This window comes from Vicia villosa, unplaced genomic scaffold (assembly GCF_029867415.1).
Source record: "Vicia villosa cultivar HV-30 ecotype Madison, WI unplaced genomic scaffold, Vvil1.0 ctg.000976F_1_1, whole genome shotgun sequence".
Classification (NCBI taxonomy): Eukaryota; Viridiplantae; Streptophyta; class Magnoliopsida; order Fabales; family Fabaceae; genus Vicia; species Vicia villosa.
This window is the reverse complement of record NW_026705440.1, coordinates 498,335-514,566: the sequence shown is the minus strand read 5'-3', so window position 1 is coordinate 514,566 and position 16,232 is coordinate 498,335.

Here is a 16,232-nt window from a genome sequence, read left to right as displayed (position 1 = left end):
AAATTTGCCAATCATGCCATCTTCTTCATCTTTGAATTTTGTGTGTTTTAATCTAGTGATTAGGTAGATGTCTGTCGCTACCGCAAAAATTAACAGAGTCGCCACTAACATATTTATCCTGAAAAGGAAGGGAATGCCAGCAAACCACAAAACAAAACAACGGTCTCACGACCAGAGAAAAAGGGTAAGGGAGTCGGTTACGCGAGGGGAAGGTATTAGCACCCCACGCGCCCATCGTACTCGATGGTATCCACGCTTGTGTCTAAAACTATGGGTGTGTAAGCAAACTGCGCTAATCTGGACTAAAATGAATGCAGAATGTAGGGAAAAGAAAATATTATGCTCGCACGGGCCCTACCCCGCTGCCTACGTATCTGTTTTGCAGAATCAGAGCTACCGTAGCTCGGCTAACTAATTTTTGTTTGTTTTGTGTTTTTTAGGTGAACAAGTTACATTCACACTCTGCTGCTCGACCTTTGGAGGCTTATGCTTGGGAATGGAGCGGAAATAACAAGTTCTTAAGAAAAGAAAATCAAAGAGTGTGGTTTGTGTTTTAAAGAATGCATGAGGAAAACCTAAGCTAAGGGGGGAAGCTTGCTACCTAATGTTATCATACAAAGGGTACAAGTCTAAACTAAACTAACAACCTACGAGGGAAAAGGGAAGCAAACAATGAGCACACAAACGAGCATCCGCTCGTAAAGCAAACAAACCAACGGTACTGACCGAGTGGTAGAAAAGCGGTCCCGCCATAGCCAAGGGGAGCAGCTCAACCCAAGTCAACCAAGCATTAGACCTCGCGAAAATGATCGGGCCATAGACAAGAGGGCGGACCCCTCTCAACAACCAAGCCGTCACGGATCGTAAAGGAAAACGGTGCGCGCGTGTCGCTACCGCGAAAAATGGAATCAGAGTCGCCACTAATATATTCATCCCATCGCGGGAAAGGAATATCAGAAACCTAACTCGAAATAAGAACACGGTCTTTCGACCAGAGAACAGGGCACGGGAGTCGGTTACGCAAGGGGAAGGTTCTAGCACCCCTCACGCCCATCGTACTCGATGGTATCCACCTATGTTTGTTTCTATCTAAAGGGTGTCTAATGTCTAAAACCTAAATGTGAATGCATGCAAAAGAAATACGGGGAAAAGAAGGAATTATTTACAAGTGTGCTCGCTTAGGCCCCGCGACCCAATGCCTACGTATCCCTTAAAAGGAATCAGAGCGACCGTAGTTCGGCTCCATAGTTTCCATTTGTTTTGTGTTTTTTAGTTGAACAGAGGTTAAGGTCACAATCCACGATGCTCGACCTTTGGAGACTTATACGCCTAGTTGGAAAGGACTTAACTTGTTCTTAGGTGCCTAACAAGGCAAAAGAAAATGAATTTGGGTTTGTGTCTTTTATTGTAATTCCACAATGACAAAACCCACTACAAGGCTTTGCATTGCTTCCTTACTTTGTTTTAAGTCTGAGCCTTTTATTAAGCATTTTATATGTTTTTGGTTGGATGTTTTTTAATGGGATTTATTTGCGACTTAGATCATACCAAAAAAAGAGTCTTCTGAATATTTAGAGAATGCACATCGAGGTCTACACCACAATCGTTTCTCTAAATAGCGGTTAAGAAATACACCGAGGCCTACGCCTCAATCATTTCTCTTCCGCTAAGTAGAAAAGAAATACACCGGGGCCTACGCCCAATCATTTCTTTTCTACTACGAAAAAGAGTAGCGGTATGATCCTTATCAGTATTTATTAAGTTTTTTTAAGGTTGAAAAGAAAAAAGAAATGAGAAAGGGGAACTAACCTATTTTCTAATCTAATTGTCATTTACAAGACTAATCCTAATTAAGACTAAACGAACATCTAAGGGGAACTAACTAAGAAGAAAGTTGTTTAAGTTGACTAAAGTCAACTTTAACAACTAGGGGCGTTTTTGGACATTTCTCAAAATATGAAAATATTCACAAAAGAAAGAAATAAAATCTAAACTAAAAAATGAAAATATTCACAAACAATTTTTGTATTTTTATTCATTTCACAGCTATTTCCAAAAATTAAAACTAAAAAAAAAGACTATTTATTTTTTTATGTGAGAACCGATCAAAATTCAAAGAAATCAACAATTAAAATCTAAAAAAAACATCTATGATTTCTAAACATATTTTTTATCATTTTTATAAGAGAGAATTTATCAATTAATTCCTAAAAGAAATCCTAAAAAAACTAGCAAATTTTATTATTGATTTTTTTGTGTCCTTTATCATCTAAAAAACAAGTAGTTAAAACTAAGTAAAAAATCTTAAAATCTAACATGAAAATAATATGGATCCAGGGGGTGTGAATATTAAAAATGATGGTGTAAGGGGAGTAAGGGCGCAGGCCCACTGAGTCAAGCCCAAAGCTTCTTTTTGTTATCATTTTCAACCAAAATAACCAAGCAATATGGGCCAAGGGGAGGTGTGTTAACAGCAATTTGTGGCCCAGGGTGTTGATCCAAATTTATTTTGATTCAACCCAAACTTCTCATCAGATTCTTAGTTAAGTATCTCCTAATCAGATTTATTATATCCTTAATAATCTACTTAGGCCAAACAATATCAGATTTAATTTAATTAATACAGATTAAATGCAATTAATAATTATAAGAACGCGTGAAATTAAAAGGGATTAGGGTTACTTGTTATGACGCTTGAACTTATTCTCTCTTCTTCTTCACGAAGAAACGCGGCGACGGCGCGGTGGTGCTCCTTCTTCTCCGATCAACTCTCGTCCTCCGCCGTCGCGAACAACCGATGAACAACGCATCCACCACCTTGCCTCTTATCTCCATCCCTCGTTCGCACATCTCCTCTCGCTCGATTCGTCATCTCTTGGCTTAGCTCGACGACTCGTTTCTGCTCATATTCAAATCCCCTCCGATTCAACTCCGTCCACCGTTAAAGTAAACGACAACCACGTCATCTCGTCGCTTCGTGATCGGGATTCGTTCGATGCATCTTCAATTTGAGGAAGATGACGAAGGAGATCGGGAAGAACGCTCAGGTACGTTCGATATCACGATTCCATTTTCTTGCGCTTTCTTCTTTGAGATACGATAACGCGCGCGTCGTAATGATGATGTTGTTCTTGTCCACAGAGACACGGTTACGTTATGCTGCAGAAGCGAGGAAGGTGAATTAAAATTGGGATGATGTGAGTTCTCGCAGGTCGAGTTTGTAGATGAAGATGATTCACAGATGCTGATGATTCAAAGACGACGCTGATGAAGGTGCCGTGCGGTTTAGAAGATGATGAAGATTTTTTCTGTGAATTGAATTCGTGGAGATGAACTATGAAGGAAGTTCTTGAGATTGAAGATGAATGGAGATTGTTGATAAAGGTGAATTCGGTGATTTTCTTCAGAGATTCTGGTTTCTTGCATAATGGTAGGGTGATTGGAGAATCTTTCTGGACGAATTTGTGGTGAATCGATGGAGGTTCTGAGAAGTTGTGAAGAATATGGATAGAGAATTGGAGAAAGGTTGCAGAATGATGAAGATGGTGGAGAATTGGTGATGAAGATTATGAAGGTGTGTCTAGAGTGATTTGAAAGTGATGAACTGTTATATAGAGATGGAGGTTTGAGAGTCTGAGCTTCCAGGTTAGTTACCACTCTTTTTCTGATTTTTTAGCTATGCCCTGTTAGTTACATGCTGTTAGGAATTAGTTATTAGGTGGTTACAAAGTTGGTTAGAGGGTGGTTAGTTCTGTTTTGACAGTTATGATTTGTTTGGAAATTCAGTTGGTGAATGGTTGTAGGTTAGTTTTGGCAGTTATGAATTCTGTTGAGAGTTAGTTAAATGGGGACTGTTTAAGGATGCTGGTTGTTATATGGAAGTTGGGAATGGCTTGTTAAAATCTGTTATATGAAATCAGGGAGAGGTAAAAAGTTAGTAAAGCTATTGGTTAATTGGGAAATCTGTTATGTCAGAAAAGCTGTGAGTTCAGAATTGTTTGTGGACTGTTTCGATGCGTTTTATTTGATCCCAGCCTGTGTTATGAACTGATGTGGATTTTGGATTGGTGATGAATCTGTTTTTGCAGGGCTGACTGAATTTACCCTTAGTCATGGCTTGTTCTGAATTTTTTTGGTTTGATTTGCAGGTACATGGTTACTGTATGGTGAAGGCATGAGGTCTTGCAAGATGGAACCGAGGAGGCCAGTCTTCCATTGATGGCAACTTAGGATTAGAAGCAATAGGCTAAAGCCATTTTTGTGTAATTTTGTTGTTTTGTAATAGATAGCAGCATGAAGTAAATATTGAATGGGCATTTGGAAATGAACTATGATGGTTTTTTTTTTTTGGTGTATTTGTTTTTTATAATTTGGAATGAATGTAATGAATTTTGAATGAAACTCTTTGGATTTTGATCATTTGAATCTTTTGTAATGGATGTCTTTGAGAATGTATGGCCATTTGAGAATGTATGGATATTTGGACATTGAATGATGTAATGAATACGATCTTGTGATTTGCTTCTTTAAGAAATCCAAATATGCTTTCTTACCAACCTTGCAAAACTCAAACAACTTTGATCAAATTTTGGACTTTGAATGAATACCTCAAACTACATCTCATTTCTCACACGAAACCTTATCCTCCAATCTTATATGCACCAAATCTAGCCATCATGAACAAACATAAGCTTTGGACTAATTTGTACTCTTGGCATCAAGTAATCATTAATGAGTTCGAATCTTCTATTTAATAAAAATCAAAAATCTGTCTTCAATTCTCAAACCATAAGTGACTTGCACCTCAAGCAATCGAACAATTTGAAAGAACAATGACGCCTTAATTGTAATGAATCTTCAAGTCATGTATCACACCTTGACAAAATACTTTCCTTAATAAACGACTTTAACCTGACGCCTCATGAATCCTTTGATGAAGATAAATCTCGAAGCATACACCTTACTGCTTGTAGAACCAGAAGTACCGCATCTTATTAGTTTTGTACGCATCAATCTCATTACGAAACCTTACGCTTCCAAATCCTTGATCCCATGCCTTTTTTAGATGTTTTATTTGATGAATGAATGAAAAGTCGTGTTAATGGCCTAATGGAGTGATGTAAATGAAATGCAAAGTTTAAGCCAGTTAGAAATAAATACGTGGGCAAATTTTGGGGTGCAACAGCTGCCCCTATTCAATCGTCTTGAACCTGAATGTACGAACGATACAAGTTCGAAACATTTGAGGTGTAAGTGGATTGAATACCTAAAAGTACCATCAAAATTTGCATTCTATGGTACATCAAAGAGTGTTGAGTATTATCGAAGGATACCAGCCGAAAGTAGATCTTAAACAAATTGCTAACCTTAGTTAGACTTGAAAAAGAGACACAACCATAGAGTGACTCAACAAGGAAGAAATCGTCCGTAGAGGAATCTACGAGATTGCTAACCTTAGCTAGACTTTGAAAAAAAGACACAACCGTAGCGTAGCTCGACAAGGAAGAAACCATCCTTAGATGAATCTACCAAATTGCTAACTTTAGTTAGACTTTGAAAAAGAGACACAACCGTAGCGTGGCTCGACAAGGAAGAAACCATCCGTAAATGAATCTACCAAATTGCTAACCTTAGTTAGACTTTGAAAAAGAGACACAACCGTAGCGTGGCTCGACAAGGAAGAAACCATCCTTAGATGAATCTACCAAACTGCTAACCTTAGTTAGACTTTAAAAAGAGACACAGCCGTAGGGTGACTCAATAAGGATGAAACCAGCCGTAGGGGAATCCGATCCTGATTGCTAACCTTAGTTAGACTTCAAAAAGAGACACAGCCGTAGGGTGACTCAATAAGGATGAAACCAGCCGTAGGGGAATCCGATCCTGATTGCTAACCTTAGTTAGACTTCAAAAAGAGACACAGCCGAAGGGTGACTCGATAAAGGATGTAACCAGCCGAAGGGGAAACCGATCCTATTTTGCTAACCTTAGTTAGACTTCAAAAAGAGACACAGTCGAAGGGTGACTCGATAGAGGATGTAACCAGCCGAAGGGGAAACCGATCCTATTTTGCTAACCTTAGTTAGACTTCAAAAAGAGACACAGCCGAAGGGTGACTCTGGATTTGAAAGGGTATGCCAATAATCATTGGACTTGCCGATAACAATCAGACTTGAAAGGAAAGGACTAATACCAATCAGACCTGACCGAAGGATGCCTGTAACCACAGGACTTTAAGGAAAAGGCTAGTAACCACTAAACTTTTGCTGGTAACAACCAGACTTTGAGGGAAATGACCAATAACAATCAGACCTAACCGGAAGATGCCTGTAACAACAGGACTTTAAAGGAACAGACTAGTAACAACTAGAACTGACCAAAGGATGCCTGTAACAACAGGACTTTAAAGGAATAGACTAGTAACAACTAGAACTGACCTGAGGATGCCTGTAAATACAGGACTTTTACTGGTAACAACCAGAATTTGAAGGAAAGGACCAATAACAATCAGACCTAACCGAAGGATGCCTGTAACCACAGGACTTTGAGGAAAAGGCTAGTAACCACTAGACTCGACCAAGGGATGCCTGTAACAACAGGACTTTAAAAGAACAGACTAGTAACAACTAGAACTGACCAAAGATGACTGTGACAACAGGACTTTTGCTGGTAACAACCAGACTTTGAAGGAAAGGACCAATAACAATTAGACCTAACCGAAATATGCCTGTAACAACAGGAATTTACGGAAAAGGCTAGTAACAACTAGACTCAACCAAAGGACGCCTATAACCATAGGACTTTCGCTGGTAACAACCAGAATTTGAAGGATGCCCATGACCATGGGACTTTAAGGAAAGAGATGCCAATAATTATTGGACTTGACTGAAGAAGACTGGCAAGGACTAGATTCTATTAGGGATGTTGATGAACACTCAATTTGAAGGTGATTCCAATAACCATTGGACTTGACTGAATCCCACAGGCCAAAAGGCGGGGTGTAACTCTTCAAGAGTGGCAATCATTCGAATTGCCACACACAAAGTATGGGTTATCCAAATGATTGAGCTCTACAAACGGGATATAACCAAAGTGACAATGATCTTGACGAAGAAAGACTTTGTATCCAATCCACACTAGAGGGAGAAAGTGAGACTTCTTCTGGGAATATATTACTTTGTGCCTTTAGAGCACACACAAACTTGGCTTATGTATTGATGCATGTTTGAATTTTCCATGGCGTAATGCTCCCTATTCATGGAAATGCTACGCTTTTTTGTGGATGCAATGTGAATGCAATGATTACTATATGTAGAGATAATGAGGGCCCTTTAGAGAACATTCCACTAACTCGTCGATCGAACTTCGTATCTAACATCGGGAGAGATAAACACCAGGGAGAATCCCCTTAGTGTTAAGAACTCTGCGGGGGTGCCAATAAACATTGGAGTTTAACTTGCGAGATATACTTCTTCGTTGACTTGAAGAATAACTTCTAACTTCTCACCATGTGCCATTGCTTGGAGAATTTTCAGCTTGAGGAGATTCCCTCGACTCACCTTATTGGCGATGAGAAATATTGATGAGGAGCCCTTGTTGGGAGGATTGGAACACTCCTAGGAGAAATAAACTCCTATGCTCGTGGAATAGAACAAATCTCAGGAGAAATAAACTCCTATACTCGGGGAGAGAATGGATTCTCGGGAGAAATAAACTCCTATGCTTGAGGAGAGACTTTTCTAGGAGAAATAAACTCATATGCTTGAGGAATGGAATCAACTCTCGGGAGAAATAAACTCCTATGCTTGGGGAGAGTAACTTGTTGGGGAAAAGCATTGTGATACTTCTCCACTATGTGATGGCCTACTACACTTCACAGGTGAATGATGATTCCTTCAATACAAACCAAAAGAGTATGCCCCAGGCTGCCTGGCTTGTGAAGATATTTTCCTCGAAAGGATCCTTATGCCCCAATTACTTGAGATCACTTGCCCCATTACATTCATACATTTGAAATATTCTTTCTCTTGATCCACGGATCCTTAAAGAGATTTTTTTGAATCTCGACGTAGCTGCCCCAGATCGAGTGAGTTTGAGAGATTCCTCGACGTCACTTCTTCAGATTGATTGAAATCAAGAGAGAGTTTCCTCGACTTGATTAACCCTGATTGGTCAAATTTGAGATGTCAAACCTTGATTTGCTTGCCCCAGATAGGCTGAACTCACGAGAGAGATTCCTCGTCGTGACTGCCCCTGATTATGTACATCTTATCAGAATCCTCAAGTTTTACTTCCCTTAAGATCCCACAAATCGTGGAAGTAACTTTACCACACTCAAAAGAGTATTCAAAACCTTCAGGGTAATCAATCAAAGAGAGTACCCACTGATTATGCTCAATGGAGTCTTCAGGCAACATGCCCCTTGATATATTAGTCTCTGGAATGATTTCTTTTTACTCTAAGGAGTTCTCAAGTCTCTTTTACTTTGACATGATAAAGCTCTTCGTGGATTCTCATCATAGAAACTTCCTTGATGTTTAAGCAAATGTTTGGTATGCAAAAGAATGTTAATTCTAAGAATGACAATTCTAATGCAAAGCCTATGCTAGTCTTGAAGTTTAAAAAAAAAACTTTTTTATGAAAATGAGGTGGCCACCTCTTGTGAATGAAAGATAAAGCGAGCATACGATACCAACATAGATATGTGTTACGCTTCATTGAGAGTCAGTTAAATGCTATTTCATGGAAGTGTATTTTCGAAATAAACCCTACTTCAATTAGGACTTTTAAGGGTTGTAACTTGGCATGGTTCAAGGTTTTCAGAAACAAAGGATTTTTAGGCTCAAAATTATTTGGTGCCCACCCCCTTCGTGATGTTCTCCACTCCTAAGTTCAATTAACTCAACATAAGTGCTCGTCCCTCACAAGGGATTTTAAGATGGTTGAGGAATCAATGAGGTTTTTTCGGACATGGCAGTCGCTCACCTTTTATTCTTTTGATTCATTATCACACGAATTTGTTCTTGCTTTTATTTCATCATCATTTTTCTTTTTATTTCTATATTCTTTCATCCTTTTTTCTTTTCATTTTTTTTTTGCCATTTTTTTTTGCTCTTTTTTTTTTTGAACAAGTCGTGTGACCTCGCATTATCTTTGATTCGTTGGGAGTGATTGCGACTGCCTCATTCCATGATTGATGAAGAATTACCATTGTGGTATCTTCATCTTTTGACCTCTTGGTAGGTGAAGGATAACCATCACAGTTTTTACTCTCCTCAACCTTTTGAAGGATAACCATTGTTGTATCCTTAGATGCATATCATTTGTGAGTTTTGAACACTCAGTCAGATTAACTGAACACTACCCTGCCCCAGGGTTAAAAATAAGGTTTTCTTTTTCATAAAAGAAACTCCTACTTCAAGGCTCAAAGGGGTTAACGAGGGTCTATCTCCCTTATATCTCCGGTGTTTGGGGATTTGAAACAATGCCTGTACATCCTCAGTAGGGTTTTATTCAAAAACACACAATTAGGGATTTTGCATTTTTTTTATCATCATTCTCCCTCCGCTCGTTGCCTAAGCAAGCGATTAGTAAAGGTTGGTATCGTAATGCCAAAACAAATTTTATGAGTGAAAACGAAAGGATTACTTCAAGACAAACATACTCTTTTATTATGATTTTCATTCGAAAATTAACAAATTTTTACATGCTAGAAATGCTTAAACAAACAATGGAATGCTACCAATGAGAATGCAATAAAGATCTTAAATGGATGCCATTTTTAGGAGACTTGACTCCGTATGGACTTATTTCTCTTGAATGCTTTTTTGCAGTTTTGATACCCCATTGAGACTTCAATTTGTGCATAAAACTCTTGGACTGGATGAGATTGCTCTGGAATCGTCGAGGACTTGAATTCTGCCTTTGAATGTCCTACCACCTTTAGTTGAATGGCTAGGTGCCCCAGCATGGTAACCACTTAGCATTATCATATGTTCCTTCCACACATTTTAGATTACTTCCCAAAAGAAAATTCCAACAAAGGCGTACAAGAGGGGTGCAATTTGCCTTACTTTAGGGATTCGAGCGATGCAAATGATGCACTACTCAAGATAGACAATGTCTTGCTTATCCCTCGGTCGGGAGCCCCAAATATAGATGCTAGAATAGTAATCACCATTATAAATGGAAGAAGATAGTATGATCATCAAACTCAAGAGAGCTATATGTGGTGAGGACGACCTACAACACAAATCTTAACCAAATGAGATTTTAACCAGCAGGGAAGTAATGAGGCACAAGGCGTTAGAATTACATCAATTTATTTCTCATATTATTTCTTTCTCTGTTGACGAGCAAAAGCCACTGAGAAGAAAATTTCGGGAAGAGATGGCACATGATATGAAGCAACAGCTTGAGAATGAGAAATGCCTCTGCAGAACACTCTTGATTACCACATGGCAAAAGATTCTGATGAAGCCACACAAGAATTTGTAATGCTTTAGGGATTCGAGCAATGCGAATGGTGCAGTGCTCAAGACCAGAATACGTCTTGCTTATCCCTCGGTCGGGAGCCCCAAACAATTTCCATATGTGTACAAGTGATGATTACTAGTTTGGCTTGCATGTCCAAACTATCCAGAGAGAGAATAGATGACCTTTTCAGCTTTTGGCATCAAGCACTAGGCATAATCCAACAAAGTCACAATCTTTCATGGCGTCCAACCTTGTCTTCAAGAGGTGGAATCTTTTTTTTTATTTCAATGATCGGAAATAGGAATCTCAACAGCATTTCAGACATTCTGATTCATAAGATCTCCTCTCGGAGTAAGGTTAACATTTGTATTAAGCCTCGGAAGAACCTATCTGAACTCTTCTTGTCTAAGAGAAAAACCGTGGATAGCCTCCATACACTGATTCACGTTAATCCCCATTTCTGTTTTTATTTCATTCAAATCCCCATGGAGTTATTCCATTGTTAACTTTCAAGCACGTAGCGGTGAGAAGTCACTTTTGTTGTTGAAGTCTGAATCTGAGTAGAAAGGCCCCCCATAAGCTTCTGATAGAACCATGAAATGCATGATAGTATGGATGCATGTTTCATTTCTAAGGGATCCCAAAGTCTTTCATCAACTTTTGTTTCTCTTTTATTCTCTTTTTTTTAGATCGAGGCCCCTTTTTTTTTGCATATAATATCTTTTCTTTTTTTTTCTTTCTTTTCCATCTTTTCTGTTTTTCCACTTTTTGTTTCCTCCCTTTTTTTTTTTGGAAATAGACTTTAGAATCCCCCACAAATGAAGTGGATAAAGTAATGATGTTATGCAATGCAAAAGCATGGGATCAAGGTCCATATAATATTTGTATCCACCGTACAATCTTCTGAATAACTGATGTAGGTCAGATGTAACAGGATCAAAGGTCTGACACCTTTTTGAATACCCAGGAGAACCAATAGTCACCAACAGAAGTGAATAGTCACCAACGGTACCTGTCATGTATATCCCTCCCCACTCACGGGTGTAGTCTAGGTCAGGGTAGGTCAAAATGGCAACCAGCGTTATCAGTCCTCCTGAGGCACCAATGTTGTTGCATCTACATGCCAACAATGATACCCCATTTGGACCTCGACTGGGCGTGGGTCTCATGATCGCACTAGACAAGACCTGACATCTCATCGGCGTCATGACTATCCACTCTATCCTAGGTATCCTATGTGTCAGTCTGGCCTGGGTATTGGGCCTTTTACCTCATAGAACATCCCACCCAACCTGCAAAACAGAACAGAAGACCCCAAGGAACACAGAATATAATCCATATGCATGATGTGCAAACAGAAATAAATATGATATGCAAGCAGAAAAATAAACATGCAAACATATATACAAGGTATAGATATAAAAACAAGTAAACACCCAGTAAAAGAAACAAACAAAGGCTAGGATCGACTCGCTAGGAATGGACCAGCAATAGGTCTAGCAACATCCCCAGCAGAGTCGCCAGCTGTCGCTACCGCGAAAAATGGAATCAGAATCGCCACTAATATATTCATCCCATCGCGGGAAAGGAATATCAGAAACCTAACTCGAAATAAGAACACGGTCTTTCGACCAGAGAACAGGGCACGGGAGTCGGTTACGCAAGGGGAAAGTTCTAGTACCCCTCACGCCCATCGTACTCGATGGTATCCACCTATGTTTGTTTCTATCTAAAGGGTGTCTAATGTCTAAAACCTAAATGTGAATGCATGCAAAAGAAATACGGGGAAAAGAAGGAATTATTTACAAGTGTGCTCGCTTAGGCCCCGCGACCCAATGCCTACGTATCCCTTAAAAGGAATCAGAGCGACCGTAGTTCGGCTCCATAGTTTCCATTTGTTTTGTGTTTTTTAGTTGAACAGAGGTTAAGGTCACAATCCACGATGCTCGACCTTTGGAGACTTATACGCCTAGTTGGAAAGGACTTAACTTGTTCTTAGGTGCCTAACAAGGCAAAAGAAAATGAATTTGGGTTTGTGTCTTTTATTGTAATTCCACAATGACAAAACCCACTACAAGGCTTTGCATTGCTTCCTTACTTTGTTTTAAGTCTGAGCCTTTTATTAAGCATTTTATATGTTTTTGGTTGGATGTTTTTTAATGGGATTTATTTGCGACTTAGATCATACCAAAAAAAGAGTCTTCTGAATATTTAGAGAATGCACATCGAGGTCTACACCACAATCGTTTCTCTAAATAGCGGTTAAGAAATACACCGAGGCCTACGCCTCAATCATTTCTCTTCCGCTAAGTAGAAAAGAAATACACCGGGGCCTACGCCCCAATCATTTCTTTTCTACTACGAAAAAGAGTAGCGGTATGATCCTTATCAGTATTTATTAAGTTTTTTTAAGGTTGAAAAGAAAAAAGAAATGAGAAAGGGGAACTAACCTATTTTCTAATCTAATTGTCATTTACAAGACTAATCCTAATTAAGACTAAACGAACATCTAAGGGGAACTAACTAAGAAGAAAGTTGTTTAAGTTGACTAAAGTCAACTTTAACAACTAGGGGCGTTTTTGGACATTTCTCAAAATATGAAAATATTCACAAAAGAAAGAAATAAAATCTAAACTAAAAAATGAAAATATTCACAAACAATTTTTGTATTTTTATTCATTTCACAGCTATTTCCAAAAATTAAAACTAAAAAAAAAGACTATTTATTTTTTTATGTGAGAACCGATCAAAATTCAAAGAAATCAACAATTAAAATCTAAAAAAAACATCTATGATTTCTAAACATATTTTTTATCATTTTTATAAGAGAGAATTTATCAATTAATTCCTAAAAGAAATCCTAAAAAAACTAGCAAATTTTATTATTGATTTTTTTGTGTCCTTTATCATCTAAAAAACAAGTAGTTAAAACTAAGTAAAAAATCTTAAAATCTAACATGAAAATAATATGGATCCAGGGGGTGTGAATATTAAAAATGATGGTGTAAGGGGAGTAAGGGCGCAGGCCCACTGAGTCAAGCCCAAAGCTTCTTTTTGTTATCATTTTCAACCAAAATAACCAAGCAATATGGGCCAAGGGGAGGTGTGTTAACAGCAATTTGTGGCCCAGGGTGTTGATCCAAATTTATTTTGATTCAACCCAAACTTCTCATCAGATTCTTAGTTAAGTATCTCCTAATCAGATTTATTATATCCTTAATAATCTACTTAGGCCAAACAATATCAGATTTAATTTAATTAATACAGATTAAATGCAATTAATAATTATAAGAACGCGTGAAATTAAAAGGGATTAGGGTTACTTGTTATGACGCTTGAACTTATTCTCTCTTCTTCTTCACGAAGAAACTCGGCGACGGCGCGGTGGTGCTCCTTCTTCTCCGATCAACTCTCGTCCTCCGCCGTCGCGAACAACCGATGAACAACGCATCCACCACCTTGCCTCTTATCTCCATCCCTCGTTCGCACATCTCCTCTCGCTCGATTCGTCATCTCTTGGCTTAGCTCGACGACTCGTTTCTGCTCATATTCAAATCCCCTCCGATTCAACTCCGTCCACCGTTAAAGTAAACGACAACCACGTCATCTCGTCGCTTCGTGATCGGGATTCGTTCGATGCATCTTCAATTTGAGGAAGATGACGAAGGAGATCGGGAAGAACGCTCAGGTACGTTCGATATCACGATTCCATTTTCTTGCGCTTTCTTCTTTGAGATACGATAACGCGCGCGTCGTAATGATGATGTTGTTCTTGTCCACAGAGACACGGTTACGTTATGCTGCAGAAGCGAGGAAGGTGAATTAAAATTTGGATGATGTGAGTTCTCGCAGGTCGAGTTTGTAGATGAAGATGATTCACAGATGCTGATGATTCAAAGACGACGCTGATGAAGGTGCCGTGCGGTTCAGAAGATGATGAAGATTTTTTCTGTGAATTGAATTCGTGGAGATGAACTATGAAGGAAGTTCTTGAGATTGAAGATGAATGGAGATTGTTGATAAAGGTGAATTCGGTGATTTTCTTCAGAGATTCTGGTTTCTTGCATAATGGTAGGGTGATTGGAGAATCTTTCTGGACGAATTTGTGGTGAATCGATGGAGGTTCTGAGAAGTTGTGAAGAATATGGATAGAGAATTGGAGAAAGGTTGCAGAATGATGAAGATGGTGGAGAATTGGTGATGAAGATTATGAAGGTGTGTCTAGAGTGATTTGAAAGTGATGAACTGTTATATAGAGATGGAGGTTTGAGAGTCTGAGCTTCCAGGTTAGTTACCACTCTTTTTCTGATTTTTTAGCTATGCCCTGTTAGTTACATGCTGTTAGGAATTAGTTATTAGGTGGTTACAAAGTTGGTTAGAGGGTGGTTAGTTCTGTTTTGACAGTTATGATTTGTTTGGAAATTCAGTTGGTGAATGGTTGTAGGTTAGTTTTGGCAGTTATGAATTCTGTTGAGAGTTAGTTAAATGGGGACTGTTTAAGGATGCTGGTTGTTATATGGAAGTTGGGAATGGCTTGTTAAAATCTGTTATATGAAATCAGGGAGAGGTAAAAAGTTAGTAAAGCTATTGGTTAATTGGGAAATCTGTTATGTCAGAAAAGCTGTGAGTTCAGAATTGTTTGTGGACTGTTTCGATGCGTTTTATTTGATCCCAGCCTGTGTTATGAACTGATGTGGATTTTGGATTGGTGATGAATCTGTTTTTGCAGGGCTGACTGAATTTACCCTTAGTCATGGCTTGTTCTGAATTTTTTTGGTTTGATTTGCAGGTACATGGTTACTGTATGGTGAAGGCATGAGGTCTTGCAAGATGGAACCGAGGAGGCCAGTCTTCCATTGATGGCAACTTAGGATTAGAAGCAATAGGCTAAAGCCATTTTTGTGTAATTTTGTTGTTTTGTAATAGATAGCAGCATGAAGTAAATATTGAATGGGCATTTGGAAATGAACTATGATGGTTTTTTTTTTGGTGTATTTGTTTTTTATAATTTGGAATGAATGTAATGAATTTTGAATGAAACTCTTTGGATTTTGATCATTTGAATCTTTTGTAATGGATGTCTTTGAGAATGTATGGCCATTTGAGAATGTATGGATATTTGGACATTGAATGATGTAATGAATACGATCTTGTGATTTGCTTCTTTAAGAAATCCAAATATGCTTTCTTACCAACCTTGCAAAACTCAAACAACTTTGATCAAATTTTGGACTTTGAATGAATACCTCAAACTACATCTCATTTCTCACACGAAACCTTATCCTCCAATCTTATATGCACCAAATCTAGCCATCATAAACAAACATAAGCTTTGGACTAATTTGTACTCTTGGCATCAAGTAATCATTAATGAGTTCGAATCTTCTATTTAATAAAAATCAAAAATCTGTCTTCAATTCTCAAACCATAAGTGACTTGCACCTCAAGCAATTGAACAATTTGAAAGAACAATGACGCCTTAATTGTAATGAATCTTCAAGTCATGTATCACACCTTGACAAAAGACTTTCCTTAATAAACGACTTTAACCTGACGCCTCATGAATCCTTTGATGAAGATAAATCTCGAAGCATACACCTTACTGCTTGTAGAACCAGAAGTACCGCATCTTATTAGTTTTGTACGCATCAATCTCATTACGAAACCTTACGCTTCCAAATCCTTGATCCCATGCCTTTTTTAGATGTTTTATTTGATGAATGAATGAAAAGTCGTGTTAATGGCCTAATGGAGTG